At 32.6% G+C, this 10,000-nt stretch overlaps 1 protein-coding gene across 1 annotated transcript in view; it reads left to right on the forward strand.

Annotated features, from left to right (window-relative positions):
• The window catches only part of LOC135219379 (uncharacterized), a 12,408-nt gene that overhangs the window by 1,142 nt on the left and 1,266 nt on the right, over positions 1 to 10,000 (forward strand). The gene's annotated exons all lie outside the window — the stretch shown is intronic.

Here is a 10,000-nt window from a genome sequence, read left to right on the forward strand (position 1 = left end):
ACCTACATACAGTTTATAGCAAACGACATATGTAGTTTAATGCTTGTATATATACCGTATATATAGTATCTAAATATATATATATATATATCTATATATATATATAAATATATATATATATATATATATATATATATATATATATATATATCTATATATATATATATATATATATATAAAAGCATTAAGCTATATATATAAATACATACACCACAACCCTTTTCCCCTGACAATGGCGGACCGCCGGAAGATATTAGCATTCCGGTTCTCGTCAAGAATTTTGTGATGGCGATGATAAGCACGTGCATTTTTCTTAATCTAGTTGAGACCAAGATCCATGCATTAGTTCTTATATCAGTGTTGGTTGTGACCACTACAATCGTCAACATACTAATTAAGCAATATACTGTTTTGGTCCATACAGGCATGATGGGTTTCACAAATGTCTCCCCATCCATGGACTGCTTAGAACACGTACAAAAAGAGTACGATTAGGGTTCCCCTTTAAAAGTAGAGATTAAAACAGTGCTGAAATATTTTAGAAGTCAAATAAAACCCTTGGTCAAAATCAGCAAGGGAAATGAAATACACAATTAATAAATGATATATATATATATACATATATATATATATATATATATATATATATATATATATATATATATATATATATATATATATATATATATATATATATATATATATATATATATATATACTAGCTGTACCCGGCTCAGTCTGGTTTAATGAAAAAGAAAGAAAAGAGAAAATTCCTTTCTCTTACTCTCTCTTTCTCTCTCCAACTATCACTGTCTCTTACTATCTTTCTTCTAGCTAATACTAGTCACTCTCTTCTCTGTCCCTCTCTCTCATTCACGGGGTTTTCCATAAAAATTTCTCCTACCTAACACCCCCTCACTCTCTCTCCTGGCTCCTTTCAACCTCTTCTCTCTCTCTCTCTTCTTCCTGCCTTTCTTCCTCTTTCTTCTCACTAACACCCCTTCTACTCTCTCTCACTTCTCTCCCTCTCATTCTCTCTCTGCCAAGCCCTTTGCAAACTCCACCCTCTTTGATGTCATTGATGTTTACCCTATAGTATTCTTTTCCAAATAATAAGCCATATGCAAAAATTTTGTATGATAAATTCGTAAAGTAACGCATTCTACGGGCATAATTAGCCTCGTTTCACGGACAGAACCAGCTCCCTTTCAGGCAATCCCTTCTCAACCCCACCCCCTTCTGAGGGGGGAAGGTAGGATGAAACCCCACTATAAAAACACACACGAGTGCAATGTTGTGTCAAAATTTCAAAAAAATCGACGAAAAACTTTCGGAGATTTAAGATTTTGATAAAACGAACATTTAAATTTTCTTTATATAGAATATTAAGATAGATATATTAATATATAAATATATATAAATCAATATATTATATATATATATATATATATATAATACTATATATACATCGAGCTACAATGTCCTTTAATATCTAATTCGCTCTACCTCGGAATTAATATATTTTCATATATGCTTAACCGAAGGGGAATTTTTTTTCTCGATAATAGATTTACCTGTACCTAGGCGCAAACGCAGGTACATTCAAATCCGGGCACGTCAGTGAAGCTCTTCCACCCCACCACCGCGAGAGGCAAAGGTTTATGTCGTCTCTACTCAAATACTTCTTGCGAAGTATTCGTTTGGTTTGGGAGACAATCAACCCACCTCGACTACGGTAGTATAAGTTGCGCTTTTGACAACACGTAGCATTATATAAGTCATATCACTTATATATATATATATATATATATATATATATATATATATATATATATATATATATATATATATATATATCTACACACACTATGTGCGTGTTACCAAACCGCATGACAAATATGTACATGGACAACCACAGCAAAGGTGAAAATCAAAGACCAAGTGCTTTCTTGTAGTGCGTGAACTTCTTTATACCCAAAGAAGTGTACACAATACACGAAAATGTTTTATACATGTTCTTTGTTATCTACGTGCGTGTGTGTGTAAATATATATACATATATCTATATATATATATATATATATATATATATATATATATATATATATATATATATATATATATATATATACACATAACGTTGATATGTTGATGTTTTAAAAGTATTTCACTAACCCAATACATACATACATCAATTGATCAATACATACAATATAAACATAACATACAACATAACAAACTAAAACAAATACATCCACCACACACACACACACACAAACACACACACATATATATATATATGTTATTATATATTGCTACTTTCAAATGCATATATCCGCTCTTTGATTGTATAAAATGTTGTGTATAAGATTTTGGCAAAATTTTTTCAGATTCCTAGCTAGCTTAGAAATAGGGTGTTTTAAATGTGTGTTCAGATTTTGCATAACATAATATATAAGAAGAATATATAACATAGAATGTAGAAAGAGAGAGATTTACTTTGTCCGTTCAAAGCTAGAGTTGTTTTTCAAAATCTGTCAACACGTTTGATAAGAGAGCTCGAGTTTTCGTTGTGTTTTGGGATTCTGTCATCACGTATGGTAAGGGACTTCTGCTTCGATCGATCGAGTCGAGTACGTGTCTTTGTTGAACAGACAGATTTCATACGCGTATGTCTTTGCCGAGTGCCACATGCACATTTCACATTTTGTATGTGAAGTTGCGTAAGATTTCGAAGCTTCTAGAAAGAATTATTGCCCAAAACGTTTTGTGTCATCTCCAGTCCAGCTTCTGTAAGGGAGAGGTTTTTCATTGCATCTTAGATAATCGAGGCGTTCAGATCTCTCTCTCTCTCTCTCTCTCTCTCTCTCTCTCTCTCTCTCTCTCTCTCTCTCTCTCTCTCTCATAGCACTTTTGATTTTAAAGTAATGGAACGATTTCGTACTTATTGAATGGTCACTCGTAACTTGTAAATTTCAGATTTGATATTTCTTAGAGTTTGTTTAATGTTATTTAGTGTTTTTTGTGGAGTCTGAACAAATGTTGTGTAACGGCACCTGGTTTTGTGAAAGTGTGAAACAAGCCTGCAGCAAAGAAAGAAAGAAGTTGGTATACCAAGGTAAAGAGTGTTATATTTTTATTAGTTGCAACTAATAACTGATGGTTACTAAGGTTTGGTAAAAACTAATAACTATTGTATACAAAGGTTTAGAGAACTGATAACTAATAGTTACAATGGTTTGAGTGAAAAGATTTACATTTTTACAAATTGTAAATTTTTGCGTTTGTTTCATTTGAAGTGATTTTTATGTTTTGTGCATTAATTCATTTTCTTATTGAAGTGATTTTTGTTTTGTGCATTTATCCATTTTCTTATTGAAGTGTGTCTTTTTATTTTATATTCTGTGTGATTAATACTTCTTGCAATTTTGGGTATTTTCCACATTTTTCTGTATTTTCATTTGCATTCACAATTTAATTGACTTAAGTTATTTTCATTGGTTAATCATTGCACCTTTAATTAAATTTAACACTTGTGAATTAATTTGCATTTACTTAGAATTCTTTTCACCTTTTAATGTTGTTTAGCACTTGTGAATTAATTTCCGAATTTCAATTATTGCCTAACACTTTTGAATTTTGTGATAAATTAATTTTGATTTAATTTTACTTAATTGATTCAAGAATTAATTAAACTTTAAATTTCACTTATAAATTTTGAGTTTGATAATAAACTTTTGTATTTAAAATTTTTGTAAGTGTTTTCATTTCTAACCAGTATATTTGCATTTGATTATATTGATGTTAGGTAGAAACATAGAATGGTAATTGATCTGTTTTCCTTCAATTAACTTGAAGTGACTTAGAACTAGGGAAGTACTTAGATATTTGAAATCAGGGAAATACTTAGACTTTTAAAGTTGTTGATGGAGGGATGCCCTTTGATTAATTTAATTACTTACAAGATTACCTCACACCTGTTTTGATGAACTTAGTCTAATTTTCTGCAATACTGGTAAGTTGTTAAGGGATCACTGTTGCCTTTAGAGTATTCAGTCGTTTAGTACCTGTGATGAGGGTTCAGGTGTCTGGCTTTTGAGAGGTAACAATTAATGAATGGTAAGTGTAGTAACCAGATACTTGGCACTTCGTCACAATATATATATATATATATATATATATATATATATATATATATATATATATATATATATATATATATATATTGGTTTATTAAAATAATTTTAAAACACCAAAATATCTCTAGTAAAACCAGGAAACGTACACACAACCACTTCCCACCCCCCACCCCTCCCCCGCCCCAACACACACAATAACACCATGTCAGTCATGCATTTTTACAACACCTCAAAACTCTTCATGCACACGAATAGAATTGTCAAGAAAAGATTGTCATTTAGACAATGTAAATCTCACCCTCATTTCCTATTTTGCATGATATGACCTGTTTCATGGACATTAGTTTTCTTTATTGCAATCTTTTGTTCCCCACAACAATACACCACTTTTAGGTGTAATTGGCATTTGTTCTTAAATTTTTCATTCCTCAAAACTTTAAATACTTCTATTTTCATTGTTCTCTTAAAATACCAGGCACTATCAAATACTAATTTTTTTGTGAGATAAATTTTTCCCCATACACAAATTGTCCACCTTTTTTGATAACTCGAAAGTGTACATGCCCTTCAAATCCTCCCACGTCCATGTCTTTTTTTTCATTTCTTACTCGGGATCATTACTTCACCACTGATAATGCTTTAAGCACATTCCCATTAGTTCTCAACTCTGAGAAATAAATAATACGAGTTTTTGTTCCATGTTTGGAGGGCTATCATGTGGTCATAGTCACTAAATTTTCGCTGTTTCCCAACCAGGCGGCAGTTTGAATCCTACTGATGACGAAACATCTGGGTGTAGGTTATTCCCGAGGTACAGTGCATTTGATATCAATTGATATTTGGGACTTAATATTTGAGAGCATTTGTTACAGGTAATTCAAAGACCTTCAACAACTATAGCAAAATATACATCTTTGAAGTCCGTCAGGTCTAAGCATATTTTGTCCTTTTTATGGAGATTACAGGTATTCTGCTTTTCTTCATTAATCTTAAGAGGTATATTCAGTCACCATTAAAGACACTCGCCCTTAAAAGTGAAAGTTCATTGACTGATAATATTATATCGTTATTTACATCTTTAATTCAACATCATCATACATAAAACCCCCTCCTATCCAATTGCACTTCTTTTAAAAATGCAAGTTTTTTTTTTTACAATATCCCTGATTTAACTTCATGTGTTCAATTAGCTCTCACTTTTGCCTTTCTTACATTTCATTTGTTTCCTTATTTTTTATTACTTTTATCTTAATAGTTTTTTGCTGGCCACACTTTAGTGGTTATAGAATTTAAATAAATCAGCTTCTCTGCTTGGCTGAATAGTTTCATTTTTCTTCAGTACACTTCTCTGAGTCGTCTTCCCGAAGCTTGTCCACTGACTATTTCAACTAATTCTCTCGCTCGTCCTTCTTGATTACCTCCGTCAAAGAAGTATTGTTCCTGGTTCAATTTGCGTCTGACTCTCCCCTAACAAGATTACGTAAAGTAAGAGGATTCTTGACAATTTCTTTTCCAAGAATTCAGTGTGTTTCTGGGAACGACTGATTACATTTTAATGGGGATCCAAGTTTCAATCCGGGCCAGTATTTCTTATTGCTTCTTTTCTTGTTAATATCATTCAAGAGCACCATTTAAAATGGATGGCATTAAGGTGGAAAAAAATCAACAAAGAGGACTTGGGGTAACAATGCTAACCTTATTGGTGGAGGTTTACAATTTCTGAATGCCCTCTGTTTTCAGTGTCTCTCCTTTTATCTCCTCTTCCTGTACATAGCTCTTAAAGTCTCTCTTACCTAAATTCTTCTGAATCAGTAAACAACATTCTTTTCATAATTTGGCTCAACTGTGCCATAACTCTGTTCCTCATCCTAAAATCAATGAAACCAGCTCTCTGAATCGTGCCCCGTCCAGGTGGCATCTTTTTCGAAATTTTCGCTACTTTCATTGACCGGACATTGAAAACAGCTCTCTCTATCTCTGTATGGATGACGCCCATTATGACCCGACCAGTTTGATATAACAATTGCCATTGCATTACTAGAAGACAATCTTGCCCAGCAATAGATGATAAAGACAATTCTTCTCTTTGATTATTTCAACCGCTGACGTGTTGACTTGACAGATCACAGGTCAGCGATTCCAATCTCCACAGAGTAGGTTTATTATTATTATTATTATTATTATTATTATTATTATTATTATTAGAGAGCAAGCATTCTCATGTTACAAGCCTGAAAGATCATTTACCGCAAATTAATCTTCAGCGAAAATATAATACCGTTTTTTTAAAAAATGAGGAATGGACGAGAATAAGATAGCAAATAAATTATTCGAATTACCCAAAATATAACTGACATTAAACTAAACAGCTAATAAAACTCACGAAATCCGGCAAGATGAAATACACGAAGTTCCCAGAACACTTCCTTGATAATTACATACCAGGAATATGCTCACTGAATCACTATTAACAACAACTTATTGTTGCTGGTCACTTTAAAAACTGATAATAAAATAAGTTTTACAGCCTTCAATACCAAAGCCATGAAGATTATATATAACTGAAGCATGGCTCATCCATTCAGAGATTGCGCCTAAAGTTAATTTGACCAAATTTGGATTCGTACGGTATCAAGGTTGCCTTCGTTGGATTTAGTTAGATCTGAAAAAGGCATAACGAGAACAATAATTATCTCCAGTATGCATACTTGCTATTAGATACCAAAGTTTAATCAAGAGCCAGGATACACATATAAGGGGTTCTCAGCATCCTTAAGGCCGCCACTAACTATCAGTTATAACTGCGAAATTATTCTTAGGCATATGCGTAGGCATAGCTGAACCCACTAACATAACGTAACGTTCAGGTAAAACTGAAGGTTAGTGGGTTCCGTTATGCCTGCGCACTCCGACTGTGGAGGCATAACTGCGCAGTTATAGCTGGAAGTTAGTGGCGGCCTTTAGAGAGCACTTGCAAGGTTAACATCAATCTGTATTATAACAAACAGTTGTTACGGGAACTTTTGGAATACCCATCATACTGCATAATTCCTGCTTTCCTGAGAATACGCAGTCTATTAAACATAACTGCAATAAACACTGAGCTCATGATAAAGAGCACCAAATTTCTTGATATATATAAAGGATGATGGCTCAGCTTGTGCTTTTAAGATATTGTAATAGAATATATGCTCTTGAAAAGCCTCAACTACTACAAATAGCAGCAGGAGAATGAGGCAGATATTGCATATTTTTTGAGAATTAAATAATGGATAAGTTTTAATTGCATGGCACAAAGGATCTTGTATTGTTTTAGAATGATTTCCAGCTCAGTCTTACTAGAAATGATAACGTACTTGGTAAAGATGCTCAATTAATGAATAGCTCTCTTAATTGGTTACACAGCCTGAGTACAAATTAAAAGCAGAACAGAAAGATACAAATAAAACCCAAAACCCTATAAGGAGCCCGACCGTGCCACACGAGAAATGGTGCCTAGAAGCTGGCAACACGTCTTAGAAAACGACTGGCGCGTGAGATTACAATGGCAAAAAAAAAAAAAAAAAAAAAATGAATGATAAAAATACGAAATAAAGGAAATTTGAAATGATATTGACGATATTTTCTTCTACTGTTAATGATGAAATATCTATGACCAAATAATGCACCAGTTTCTTTGGCTTAATCGAGGCTTCTGTACAGTGTATATAATGCTGTGTGAGCCGCGCATCATGAAACTTTCAGCTAAAGCCCACTGATGGCCTGTCCCATAGCGTTGCCTGACGTACGATCATGGCTCATTTTAACTTTAAATAAAAGAAAAACTACTGACGCTAGAGGGCTACAATTTGGTATTTTTGATGATTGGAAGGTGGATGATCAACATACCAATTTACAGTCCTCTAGCCACTGTAGTTTTTAAGATCTGAGGGCGGACAGAACAAGTGCGGACGGACAGACAAAGCCATTTCAATAGCGTTCATTTACAGAAAACTAAAATCGAAATATTTACTGAAAAGATAAATTCCAATAAAAAGGTTGTCTTCATCAACATCATCTTCTTGTAGATATTCTTACTCCTTAGCCAGAATTAATATTGATGAAGTCTACGAGGTCTGCCCTGCAAAGGGGAATTCCATGTAACCTTCAGACTCAAGTTTCCTCTCTAAACCGTAAGTTTGCCTACTTCCATTACAGACCAACTTCGGCTTTCCTGTTCGCCGTGAATAATTAGAGATGAAATTCTCCTCTTGGACTATACATTTTGTTACCCAGAATGGCAGGAACAAAAGGCATTCAGGCTAACATTTTTTATTTCATCATTATTATTTTATTATTATTATTATTATTATTATTATTATTATTATTAGGGAAAAACTCTCTATCACGAGAGTATATATAATGTTCTAAAGGGTCCACAATAATACAAAGTGTAAAAAGTCCGTGTATAATTTTGAAGACTTTACAGTCTTCAAAATTATACACGGACTTTTTACACTTTGTATTATTGTGGGCCCTTTAGAACATTATTATTATTATTATTATTATTATTATTATTAAACATGTAACAAGAAGAAATTGCGCGTCAAAAAAGGGTAAGAAAAAATAGCACATTAAGGATGAAAAAATGATGAAAATAAAGAACAACGTAGGAAGTGCATGAACATTACAATTGCTATTAACCATAGCAATAATTCAAGATGGGCTTAGACTTACGTAACGGCTGACCTCTGGATCTCTTGGTATAAATACCGCTTTTCTGTATGGATGAACGAAAGAATTTAGAATTTAAGCCAAAGGCCAAGCACTGGGACCAATGAGATCATTCAGCGTTAAAACAGAAATTTAAAGCAAAAGGTTTGAAGGGTGTAACAGGAGGAAAACATCGCAGTTGCACTATGAATCAATTGTAAGGAAAGGGTGGAAAGTAAGATGGAAGAACCGGAATATGAAATGAGGTACAGTAAAAGAAACGAAATTTATTGCAGCTAGGGGCCGACGGCACGCTGCAAATAACCTTAAGTAATGCCTACAGTGCACCGCATGAGGTGCAATGACGGCACTAGCCCCCCTACGGGACGGCTTTTCTCTAACTCCCTGAAGCGGGAAACAGTTGTTCTCCATAATACCGCCTTTTCTACTATATTTAGGCGATTTTGTGGGCTCCTTTTGTTAGATGGAATTCTGTTTTAACAGAAAATATTTCACAGTCATATAATATATATGGTAATATACTATTAATTTATATATATATATATATATATATATATATATATATAGTATATATATATATATATATATATATATATATATATATATATATATATCTAGATATATATAGATATATAGATATAGATATAATAATAGATATATATACTAGATATATATATATATAATATATATATATATATATATATAAATATAGATCTATATATATATATATATATATATATCTATATATATATATATATATATATATATATATATATATAGTCGTAAATCTCTCGTCCCCTCGGTATTAAATGTGAGGATGTGACTTTCTGGCATTCCTACTAAAAAGGCTTGTATGAGAGAACGAGGTTACAACAAACAAAATCTATGGCTGAAGGCAGATATTACTGAAGGGGAGAATTTACATAAAACTCTGGAATTTTAGTTAATGAGCTTTATTTGCATTTAAATTACGTGAGCAGCAATTCACCTTAAGGGTGGCAGGGACTTGAGGCGGTCCTGAAATAAATATGTGTATATATATATATATTATATATATATATATATATATATAATATATATATATATATATATATATATATATATGTATACATATATATACTATATATATGTACGAGTTTCTTCTGTAC

The sequence above is a fragment of the Macrobrachium nipponense genome, chromosome 1, assembly GCF_015104395.2.
Source record: "Macrobrachium nipponense isolate FS-2020 chromosome 1, ASM1510439v2, whole genome shotgun sequence".
NCBI lineage: Eukaryota > Metazoa > Arthropoda > Malacostraca > Decapoda > Palaemonidae > Macrobrachium > Macrobrachium nipponense.